Here is a 13,174-nt window from a genome sequence, read left to right on the forward strand (position 1 = left end):
CCTTCTACAACGATTTGTCATTGCGCTACCATTACCAACTCCACTCTCTATTTCTCTGTACTCATCTTTTCTGTTTGCACGAGATGTGTACAGTTGTTTGTCACTGTGCCTCTTTTTTCTTAGTGAAAATCAACCTTTTTGTTATTCTTCATTCATCCATTCTTTTCCGTTACTTTTGCTTTTACATCAGTAGTATAGCCACACTCCTGTTTTATGTAATTTTTTAAACAAATTATTGCTATTATAGCCTATGTCTATTTCAATTTATAGATTTACAGTTCTAGATTATTATTTGTAATTTGTATTGTTCTTATTTGTTAGTTTATAGTTGTTATTAGTTAGTTAATGATGTTAAATTTTAATTATATATGACTATTTGAATGATTTTAAATTGGTTAGACATTTTTTGAAAGCTCTAAAAACGTTGGTTAAAGAAGAGATCTTCAATTTCTAATGTTTTTTTGTTTAGAAGTGTTTTTGTTCTTCTGAGTTTAGAAGTTACTTGAATAAAATTGTAGAGACTAGGTTAGAAGGTTAGAGACACCATGTTATTGATATTTTTCTATTTTGAGTTCATCATTCCCAATTGTGAGAGCGTTTTTGCAAGGATTCCGTCACTCAAGTTAGCATAGGTCGAAAAAAGAACTAAGTTAAAGATCATACCTTAATACACGTATTTGAAATAGTGTATATATTGTGAGGTTGTGATGTTATGAGCGTCTCTTATGTGGGTTGCTCTTTTCATGAATTATTCTTATCATAAAATGCTTGATGTCTTATTTTGGTCTCCCTTCGTATGATGCTCTTAGGCCTTTATATAGTTAATATTGTAACATCCTCCTTTAATAGTAGAATGATAGTTACAATGTAATAATTAATCTCGTAAAATTAGATTATTAGACATTAGAATGAGTTATGAGGAGTTAATGTCCTCTTTGTGACAGAAATTCGAAAGAATACTTAATCATCAAATCCCCAAAGCATCTCATCCTTTAAGGTGGAGCTTTTTATTTTGCTTACTTTTTTTTTATAAAGTCTGAACTTTGACCATAACTTCTATCAATCGTAGGTTATCACCTCAATTTATGAGTTTGGGAATTAGATTTTTTTTTGTCAAGGTTGCATATTGTGATTCTTGGATCAAGAGTCGATGCTTCCATTCTTTGAATGTCGAAATGATTTTCTTGAATTTTTTTTTATTCGGATTCATAGACTTCCCGTAGTGGGTACTCCTAACTCGTAGCTTGTAGACTCAAGCTCCGAGTTTTTGAGATTCCGATAAAGACATATCAAAATCAATAATTATTAAATTTACTATGTATGAAATAGTAACTCAATCATGAAAATATTGAGTTTAAAATAAGAAAATTGTTTCTCTTAAAATAAATGCTTGATGAATTTTTTTATTTAAGTGCAATCTATCTAAATGAAATTTTTTTCGATCTAAAGCAATTATTTTGACAATTGAATGCTGGATTTTTCTAATTTAGATTAATTGATTCATGAATTTTTTCAATAAACAATTATTCAGAGATTTTTCTTTTATTTTTACCATATTTTTTTATTATTTTTTTAAATGATAATATGCTTTAAAATATTTTATAAAAATTTAAATAAAATAAATCATACCTTTATGCATCTAAGTATGAAAGTAGTTTGGTTTCATGGAGCTTATTTAGGATTTTTAATCTTTTTTTCTCTTAATAGAGAACAAATTCCTGTTTTTTGGCTTTGTAAACTTCGATCTCTAGATATTAAGTAGTGTTTCTTGTCATAAATTTATAATTTTTTTTCGATTTCTTGTTTCACAACTTTAAAATTGTTACTAAGTCTCTAAATCTTTGACCATTTTGATTTAGCAGTTCTAAGCATTTGAAGCGTATAGTGATATGGTCACAAATTTAAATTTGTAAACATTTTCATTTCTTTGGTGAAATTTTTGTATTATCTGCTTTAATGCTTATTTTTTGTGACTATGTATTTTTTATTCATTTTTCTACATTGTTCATCTTGTGAACATGTGTTATACTGAATTCATTTTGGGGTAGAACTTAGAACGAAGAGAATGTAACAAGCAACGTGTCCCCACAGACGGCGTCATTGTTCAGAAGTGTTTTTGCTCTTCCAAGTGTAGGTGTTACCTGATCAAAATTATAGAGAGTAGGTTGGAGACACGATGTTGCCAACATCTTCCTATTCCGAGTTGCTAATTCTCCGAGTTCATCATTCCCAACGGTGCGAGTGTTCCTGCAAGGACTCCGACGCTCAAATCATACCTTAGTATGTGTATTTGAAATAGTATGTGTATTTGAAATAGTACACATATTGTGAGATTGTAATGTTATGAGCGTCTCTTATGTGGATTGCTCTTTTCATGAGCTACCCTCATCGTAAGATGCTTGATGTCTTATTGTGATCTCTTTTCGTACGATACTTTTAGGTTTTTATATAGTGAATATTGTAATATTCTTCTTTAATAGTAGAATAATATGGTTATAATGTAACAATTAACCTCATAAAATTAAGTTATTAGACATTAGAATAAGTTATGAAGAGTTAATATCCTCTTTATAACATATACTTTAGAATCCAAAAAAATATTTAATCATCAAATTAATTTTTTAGAATCTTTTATACTCTTGAACCTAGTTTTAGTATTGGATTTATAAAAATATTTTAAAATATTTTCATATTTAGATCGTGTGTTAATTTAAATTTTGTTAAATTTAAATGTTTGAATTTAAATGTTTTTTATCTTATGTATAACATAATATTTTTATTTTAAAAAAATTAATAACAATAAGTTCGTACGAATTTATGAATCGGCTTATCGAGTCGAATTTAGATAAGTTCCATGAGTTAAACTGGCAACTCACACGTGACAGTGGACACGCACCAGGACCCCACACACGAGGATCCTCTCTTACTAATCCAATTTTGTCACGGACACAGAGATGATAATTGGTAAGCATGCACATCACTAAACCAGTTAAATTACTTAAATATCTAACGACATGCATAAATGCATTGGCATGTTAATTAAGGAAATGATCGTATTTGTTACTTATTATGTTTAATTTGCTGACTGAGATGATTAATAAGTACTTCTATTATATGTTCTGCTATTGCCATATATATATGAACCTAATTTATGGCAACTAATTATGTATAGACAAGTGCATGCATGCATGCATGAGCAATAATGTATGTTTTTAAGACAGATATGTACTTTTTTAATTTGGCTTTGAATCTACATTGTTATTAGGGATAAGTGCATAACCAAGCATTTTTTTTCCTTCTCGCGGCATCCTTAAATTTGATTCAATAAAAATTAATCCGGCACAAAATACAATTATTTTTAAAAAAATTTATTATTGATCAATAAATTTTTTTATATATAATCGCATATATATGCTTCAATGTATCGGACTATAGTAACACTAACAGGGGCGAAGCTACATACATACAAAGGGGGGCAATCGCCCCCCCTAATTTTAATTTTTTACATGTAAATTATATGTAAATTTCAGTTTAGCCCCCCTTAAAATTTTATTTTAGTCTTTTTTTAGTGTGTAAATATTTTTGGCCCCCCTCTAATATTTCTTCTAGCTCCGCCCCTGAACACTAATAACATATAATATTGCCCAACGATGCAAAAATTTTGTGGGGGCTCTAATTAAAATATTACAACAATAAATTTTTTGACGCGTATGGATATTGCGTTTAAAATTGTAATTATATACATGTATAAAACAATTAAAATTATATATAAAAAATTGTCCTTATCTCTTTGTTTTCAAAATGGTAAGTTTTCTTTTTATTTTTTCTTCGTAGTTTTTGCTTACTATGCAAGTGTTGTTGGGACATTGGATAACATTGTCATTAGTGAAAACTTCTAAATTTTTTCTCTTTAATAAGGCACATTTCAAATACAATGAAAGCTTCAACTATTTAGTTTTTCCATAAAATATTTATTTAATAACCACTTTATTAACTAGAAATTGTGGAATAAGTTTACTTGTTATAATTTTTGTGGAATATTTTTTTTTAAACTAGAACAGTACAAGCAAGATTATATAAGTATTAAAATAAAGAAATGCTACATAAGTTGAAAATAAATAATATTGATAGATAAATAATATGTTTTAATTTCTTATTTCAACAAACTCTAGAAGAAAAAAAGCAATAATAATTTCATTTATATTTAGAAAAGTAACCTTTAGTTTAGTAATTAACTATTTAGCTAGCTAGTATTACAAAAGTTTACTATTAGTACTTCTTAATGATTTCTTTAATTGGGTTGATTTATTTATTTATCGTTCCGATATTAGATTAAATTTAACAAAATGATTATTATTGTATATATGTTAAGTTTAATAAAAGAATTTTTTTAACATAAAACTCAACAACATAAGCTATATTTTATAATACTTACCCATTTTAGTCCCCAAAAAATTTCAGACTAGACACTTTAATTCCTAATTAAAATTAATTACTTGATTAATTCCTAATAATAAATTCTGTCAGTCACTTAGGTCCTTTGTTCCATCAACTCTAATGGAGGACAAAATAGTCCTAGCAACTCTAATAAGGGACAAAATGGTTCCTGACCCCTCTGTTCGAAAATGACACTATTCTCTCCTAATTTTCATCATATCTCGCATAACCGTAACAGTCTAACACTGCAACTTCAAGTTACACAATACACACTCTGCAACTTCAACGTTCACAAGAAGAAAAATTTTTCAACTTGTTCTCAACCAATTCATACTCAGAAAACTAATAATTATGTCTTACAAGTATTTGTCGTCTTTGATAGATCCCATGAATCTAGACCGCAAGTCGGATTTGTTAAGCCCCTCATCGTCGCTGCCATCTCCCTCCTCCTCTTCTCTATCATCTTCATGGCCACATTGTCCACCACTCTGATCGCTTCCTTCAACTTCCTCTCCAAACTAATGGTCAGTAATCGTTTCAGTTTCCATTAAGCAGCGATGGCGATATTGCTCACTGTACTGATAGCTTGGATGCAAGGTCGAAACTGTCTGCTAGTGTGGACTCCAAGAGAGAAGTAATGAAGCATTTGGGATCATTCGAAATGAGAATTTGCATATGATGTCAAAGGAGAATCTTCTAATGATATCCTAATGTCTAACAATCTATATTGTTGGCTAGAGAGTAGAAAAATATGTGCCCTTGGGATATTTTATTGAACTTGGTCTTGAAGATGTGGTGGACGTTGTTGGGGTTGAGGTGATGCTGTTATCGAGAATGTAGAGTTGGATGCTTTTGGTTGGTAAAGTGCGGAGGAGGTGGGTGTACCAGTCACAGAAATTTGAGAAGTGTGTGGTCCATGACTGGTGGAGGTAGATGTGACACGCGTGGCAGTTACACTATGACTTGATCTTGGAGTTAAAGAGGAGAAAGAAAAAGATTGAGAAGAAGATTGTGAAAGTGAAGAAGGAGAGTATGAATGTTAGGATTATGCAAGATATGATAAAAATTGGGGGAGAACAGTGTCGTTTCGAACAGAGGTGGTCAGGGACCATTTTGGTCGCTGTTAGAGTTGTCATGGACCGTTTTGTCCTCTGTTAGAGTTGATGAAGCAAAAAACCTAAGGCTACGTTTGTTTCTGTAGACAAGACACAGAGACATGGATAATACATATGTAAAACGTGTTTGGACAGAGAGACATGGACACTAGACACAGTATCTCTGTGACACTTTTTTTCATTTTTGTGTCCGCTTCTAAACGAAGGAATGGACACGGAAATAGGAAGGTAGACACAGGATTTTTAATGAAAATTTTTTCTCCTTTTTGTCCATAGTTATTTTTCATTATTTCTCTATTATCCCTTTTTATTATCTTGTGAAAAATACTAACCTAAGCTTTTCTGCACCGTCGTTTTCAAGTACTTTCTCTTCTTCTTGCTCTTTCTTTCTATTCTTCATCTTCTTCTTGCTCTTTCTGTCGTCGTCTTCTACTTTGTTATGTTCTTCCTCTTCTTTCATAGTAATATTTTCTTCTTGCTCTCTGTTTCTGTCTCTCTTTCTTCTTCTTTTTCCTTATTCTGTATCTTTTTTTTCTTTTTGATTTTTTTATCTTCTTCTCTCTTCTGATTTTGTATCTTGTTATCTTTTTTTATTTTTGTATTGTTTTTTTTTTGTGCAGTTAATCTAATAGCTGATTACTGGTTGTTCTTGTTACAATTTTTGAAAGCTTGTTCTTCTCTTTATCAGTTACAAAATCAGGTATTACTCTGCCTCTCCCTTTATTGCTTTTTATTTTTGTTTTTATTTTTCTATTCAAAAGAATTTCGTTCTGCTTTGTCTTCATGTTTTTTGTTTTTAATTTTTTTTATGATTTTTTAATCTGAAAATCATATAAGAAGAAGAGCTACATTCTTTTCTTAATGAATGAAAAAATTGTTTTGAATTTTAATATGTTAATGTATTTTGTTCATAATAAAAGAATGAATGAAAAAATTGTATTGAATTTGTCTCTTATTATTAGTTTGAACTAAAAATTAAAATAATTAATGAGTTATGTTGTTGTGGCTCTTATGGCTGTTATGCTTATTGTTGCTGATAATTTTTAGTATGTGTTAATTATATAAGTTGTTTTTTATGTGTTGATTATGGAAGAATGGAACCATTGGATCGCTTTGAGCAATTTAGATGATTTCTTTTTTTTATGATTCATGCTGAGCTTGAAGCAGTTACGATATTAGTTTTGATGTTTGCATTTTTGTATTTGAGAAACAGGAGAAGATGACATTTGTTGATTAGAAATAGAGAAATTAATACTAATTCCTTAAGACAGAATGTATTAAACCGCATAATAGGAGGGGCCGATAGAAATTGTATTTGGGAATTAAGGATGAGCGTAGATGTATTAGGAAAATTATGTGAGTTACTAAAAGTTCAAGGTGGATTAAGAGATGAATGTCGTGTAAGTATACCTGAGCAAGTGATTACGTTTTTAATAATATTAGCTCACCATACAAAGAATTGCACGCTTCAAGTTAGATTTTATAGGTTAGGAGAAACAATAAGTAGGTATTTCAACAAGGTGTTATCCTCGGTCATACGTTTCCAAACTTTATTGTTTGCAAAAGTTGTTCCTGTTCCAGATGATTGCATAGATCCCAGATAAAAATGATTCAGTATAAATGTAGTAAATAATTGAGGTAGTGATTTTATGTAATCTATAATTTTGTATAGAATTAGTCTTGACACTTCAATTTCTTTGGTTTAAGGTTATCTAGGAGCATTAGATGGAACATATATAGATGCAACTGTCCCTAAAAAAGATAAATCAAGATATCGAACAAGAAAAAGTAAGATATCAACTAATGTCCTAGGCGTATACAATCGAGATATGAATTTTATTTACGTACTTAGTGGATGGGAAGGATTCGCTTCGGATTCAAGAATCCTTAGAGATGTCATTTCACGTCGTAATAACCTTAAGATACCAATTGGTATGTAAGTCTTAATTTTTAGGTAACAAAAACATTTCAATATTTTTAGTTAATTCAAATTTCTTAGTCCTCATAATGTATCTCTTTCGATATATGAAAAATTATTATTTAGTGGAAGCGAGTTATGCTAATTGCAAGCGATTTCTAGTGCCATATATAGAATTAGTCTTGACACTCCAATTTTTTTGGTTTAGGATTGTCTAGGAGCATTAGATGGAACATATATAGATGTGACTGTCCTTAAAAAAGATAAATCAAGATACCGAATAAGAAAAAATAAGATATCAACTAATGTCCTGGACGTATGCAATCAAGATATGAATTTTATTTACGTACTTAGTGGATGGGAAGGATTCGCTTCGAATTCAAGAATCCTTAGAGATGTCATTTCACATCGTAATAACCTTAAGATACCAATTGGTATGTAAGTCTTAATTTTTAGGTAACAAAAACATTTCAATATTTTTAGTTTATTCAAATTCCTTAGTCCTCATAATATATCTCTTTCGATATATGGGAAATTATTATTTAGTGGATGCGGGTTATACTAATTGCAATCAATTTCTAGCACCATATAGGCATACTCGATACCACGTACAAGAATGGGCTCATGGTAGAAATGCTCCTAGGAATTTTTGAGAATATTTTAACAAGAAACACTCTTCGGCTAGAAACATTATTGAGCGCTGTTTTAGTTTATTGAAGAAGATATGGACAATTTTGAGGAGTTCTTATTTCTACAAAATTAAGTCACAAAATAGAATAATTATTGCTTGTTGTTTAATGTAAAACTTTATTCGACTTAATATGAAATTCAACCCTGAAGAGGACACACTACTTGAAGAGGAACAAGTGCTTATTGGAGAGGATCATAGTGGTAACGAAGATGGTGATGATTACATGATTGAGAGTGTAGAGGGCAACAATGATTGGAATGCTTAGCGAGACAATTTAACAAACGAAATGTATAACGAGTGGATGAATTTCCGAATCAATTAGTTAATTTATTTGTCATATGTGTGTTTTATTAGAATCTTTCAATTTGTTTGGTTGGACATTTGTTGTAAGAGCCAAATGTAAAACTTTAATTATGTGAACTACATGTAGCACTTTATTAAATGTATTATATTTTATAAGTTATTACAATGATGACATCATGTATATGCAATATTTATTTGAATTTTGATTGAGTTAATCTAGATTATAGGGACAACTGGACAGACATGTTTGGACTGACGAAGAGTCAGAAGTATTTGTCGGTTTTATGAAGGAGCTTGTCATTGAAGGAAGAGTAATGCAGGTCAGTTTAGACCTGGATCTTTTGAAAAGCTTGCTACAAAAATGAATGAGAAATTTTTAGATGGTAGCTTTCAAATAAGTCATCGCAAGAATAAGGTTAAAAGACTAAAAGAAAAGTATCAATTTGCTGCTGACATGGCAACCTGTAGCGGTTTTAGATGGGATGATGTGAAGCAATGTGTGGTTGTGGACAACAAAGAGATTTTAGCTGCATATTTGAAGGTTGGTTTACTAGTTTGAATTTACTAAATTATTTATATTTTGTTCAACATCTATTTCTATCCTTCTATGATATTTTTGTAATTCTTTTTCTTAGAAACAAGGACAAATATTGTATACTCCAAGGAAGCCCTTTCTCCTGTATCCGCGTTTGAAAAAAATATTTTGTAAAGAAAGAGCAAGTGGAGTAGATGCTATAAGTGGCAATGACGCTGAAGAAAAAGTACAAAAAAAATAGAGATGAAGAAATGGATGACGATGAATTTTTTATGTTTAACTCAAATTATGATTTCAGTGAATCTCTTCCCCAACAATCTAATTCTGTGACTTCATCTTCTGAGAGGAAACAAGGAAAGAAGTCACATTCATCTAAGGTGACGAAGGACACCAACATGATGAAGGAGCTAATTGAGACCCTAAAATATGTGTTTGATCAATAGAGAAAATGTTTGGATGCATTTGCTCAGGCTATGATAAACACTCATGAAGAAAAAAAGGTTGCTGACATGCTTAGCGAGCTTAGCTTTACAGATGACGAAATTATTTCGATTGCACTCAAGTTCTCCACAAATCCTTAGCTAGAGAAAACCTTTTGATCACAAAGACATAATCAGAAAGCTAGATTTGCCAGAGCTATATTGTATAGTTAGAGTTAGAGTTAATCTCTTTTCAAGAAATAAATTACTAAAATTAGTATTATGTTTTATGTGTAATTTGTGTGTTAGGATGTGACATTTGATACATTTAGTTATGTGGTTCTAATTTGAATTTTGCATTGAGTTTTTGTTAGTGCAGATTTCTAATGCAGAATTTAACTTTATGTTATTGCAGAATTTAGGATTTTGTTTCAATTTTGCATTGAGTTTATAATGCAGAATTTTGATGCAGAGATTGGTTTGTTAGTGTAGAAATCTAATTTTATGTTAAGACTAAATTTGGGATTAGAAATTGGTTTAGTTACAGCATAAATATAATTCTATGTTAGTGCAAAATTTTGACATAATTAGTGCATACTTGATGCAGAATTTAGTTTAAGCACAAGTTGTTCATGTTCTCTCCAGGTAGCCATTGGCGGCTGCTGCATAATTCTCTAGCAAGTAGATAGTTGCTGTAACACCCTTTAATTACCAGCTTTGGTTGGTGGTTAGTTTTGACTTCATCTATCATTGTAGTGTATGGTTTCATTAATTTTATGATATTAATTTAATTTTATTTTGATCGAGTTTTTAATCCTATATTCAGTTTGATCCTTGGGAAGCATGATTCTTTCATCAATTCTCTCTGAACATCATAGTTAACCATCGATCAATTTAATATTTCTATATATACTCCTCCAAATATTTAATATTTCTAGTGAGAAGATTTCATGTATTTGATTGCATGTGATTGTCATTCTTTACAAGCCTGAACAAAATGAATCTTTTGTGACCATGATAAAACAAAGTATAAATAATTTATTATCTAGATCCAGATTTTAAGTAGCATTTTCCAATTGTTTTTGAACTCAAAAATCATAATCTTGAAGCATCTGCTGATACAGGCATCATGATGAATGATTTTGTATAAATCTACAAAACACACATGAATACAAGAAAAGATATCAAAATATAATTAATATTAGAATAATTTTGATTGCAGAATATTGAGCTATATAGTATATATGTCGGAGAAAACATCAAATTCCAACTATGAAGTGAGACCAAGACATTTTGAAGTGAAACTTTGATATAAGATCTATGTTTGGTCCACCGCAACTGTGTTTGATTTACAAATGAGCAATTTTTATAATGAAAATTCTTTAATCAACCTAAATACTATGAGCCAAATAGTGCATATTTTTATCCCATAAAACTCATACGCAATAATTGATATACGATAATAAATATAGAAACCACGCCAAAGATTTCGCATTGTTCTTATAAAATACAATGTTGGTCTGGTACTTGAAGGTTGAAATAAAAAATATTATATCAGTTGAGAAATATGGATTGAACAACTATTCATTGTTTTTCAGTTGCCAGATTAATTTGCAAAAAATTTAGAGTAATACCAAATTTTGCTCCAAAACAGAACCAAAAAGTGTGTTATTGGAGTAGGATCATTTAACTCAAATATTAAATTCATTGCTTTGATAAACTCATAATTAACTAGAAATCCAACTAAAATTAACATATAAACATAAACATCAATGCAAGACTCTTCCATCTAACTTTAGTAGTATAACTAATCATCAATAAGAACAACAGAGTCACAATTTTCAATCACCAAAAAATAGAGGACAATTGAATCCAAGCATAAATAGGGTTCGACAATTGTATTCAAAATCACCTTAAAAAGCATTTGGGGCTGCTCATGATGACATAATCGTTAAACTCAAGCGTGTTCCTTTTTCTTACCATAGGAACAGTGAGAACTAAGAATAATCATAGATAGTTAAAGAGATGTATTATACAGTATATTGTAATAAATAGTTCAAATTTTCATGTTAAAATTGTGAACAATGAGCAATTAAAAAAAAAGAATAATCGAAAAAGGAGCTTTCCGAAACTCTAATTTTCTTTCCCAAATAAACTTTTTCCTGACATGTTTCGTTCAAGGTTAAGGGAAAAACATCAATTTACCTTTTTTTTAAATCAAATCGAGGGTTTAGAAATATATTGTGTAAATCTAATGAAAATCAAGTAGGATAGATCTTACAAAGAGAAGGTTCAGAACAAGAGCCAAGAGGAGAAAGAAGAGAGACTGAGTTGGGAGAAACAGAAAACAAGTTGGAAGCGGCACAGGAAACGGGCAACGTCGTGCAGGTGGAACAAGATTCATTCCTTCACCGTTCTTGGGGAAGAGTTAGGGCGGCAGCCAAGGAGTGCGAGACAGAGACAGAGATAGTGAGAGGTGGGTATGAAAGTTTAAAATTAGATATGTCTATTTTAGTAATTTTACATTATATTTTAGTCTTGTTTATATTTATTTATGAGTCCTGCTAGGGAGACAATGAAGTATGTATACAATGGCTACAATGGGCTGTTTATTAGGTCCAATTTAAATTAAAAGAGGAAATTAACCCATCAATAACCCTAATCTCTTATGGCTATTTAATTTACCACACCACCCATTTTCTGATATTTTCAATTTTTCCCCAAAATTCCAATCCTTTTGGTTGTCACCGTTGCCTCCCCCACCAAAACGCCTCCCAATCGCTGCACAGACCGCCGATGATGCAGACCCTTGTGCGCCGCAAGCTGCAACCGTGGAAGGCAACCCGTCTTCGCAAGCGTCCTCATCGCTACCCTCAAGTCCGGTGACATGTTTCTGCTGAACATCCCGCCGTCACTGCAACCGAGCCCTTGTGCGCTACGCCTCCGACCAGAACTGCAGCCAAGGGAGCCCTCACCACCGAACCGAGCAGCTGCATAATTCTCCTCGTCAACAGTTCATCGGAAACACAAACAAACATCATGACCGGAAAAATGCTAACCATCCAAGGTAAGTGGGTGGAGTTGTTCATTTTTTGAATGGTAATCGCTGTTGCATGTACTATAGACAAATTTTGTTGCTGCTTTGAGTGATTAACCATGGTGAGAAAGCAGTAGGTGCGATTTTAGTAACCCAGAGCCTGTGGAATATGTAGTTATTTTAGGTTCTTGCAATTCATGATGATTTAACTTTAGCGCGGGAAAGGTCGAAAAAGTTTGGTGATCTTGTTTATATAGCAGTTAAATTTTAAAAAAAAAATTTCCCTTTCCGTGTGGACCATGTGCTTGCAATGTGACGTAATCTGGCTGACCATTGTTGAAATTTGGTTGATATTTGTTGGATGGTTACTTTAATAGGATATTGAATGGTTAGTATTTTTCTTTAGTTTGGACAATTTCCAATTCTTACTATGTTACTCTTGTCACTGTAGCCAAAGAATTACCTGAACTTTTTGTTATTGGTTTGTAATAAAAGTAAAATAATTTTCTTCTCAAGTTTGGACCGTTAGATTTTTAACCCTGGACGACAAAATTGCATTAAGGAGACTCTAACAAGGTAATATCTGCTATCTAGATATAAGTTAAGGGTTGATGGCCTTGAGGTGCATCTTTGTGTTATGCTATTTTGTGCAAACCAAATTTGATTGTGTTTTTATTTATTGTGTTTTACTCATGCTCCCAGCTACATGAGCAGGATAA

Source organism: Arachis stenosperma, chromosome 1 (genome assembly GCF_014773155.1).
Source record: "Arachis stenosperma cultivar V10309 chromosome 1, arast.V10309.gnm1.PFL2, whole genome shotgun sequence".
NCBI classification, from domain to species: Eukaryota; Viridiplantae; Streptophyta; class Magnoliopsida; order Fabales; family Fabaceae; genus Arachis; species Arachis stenosperma.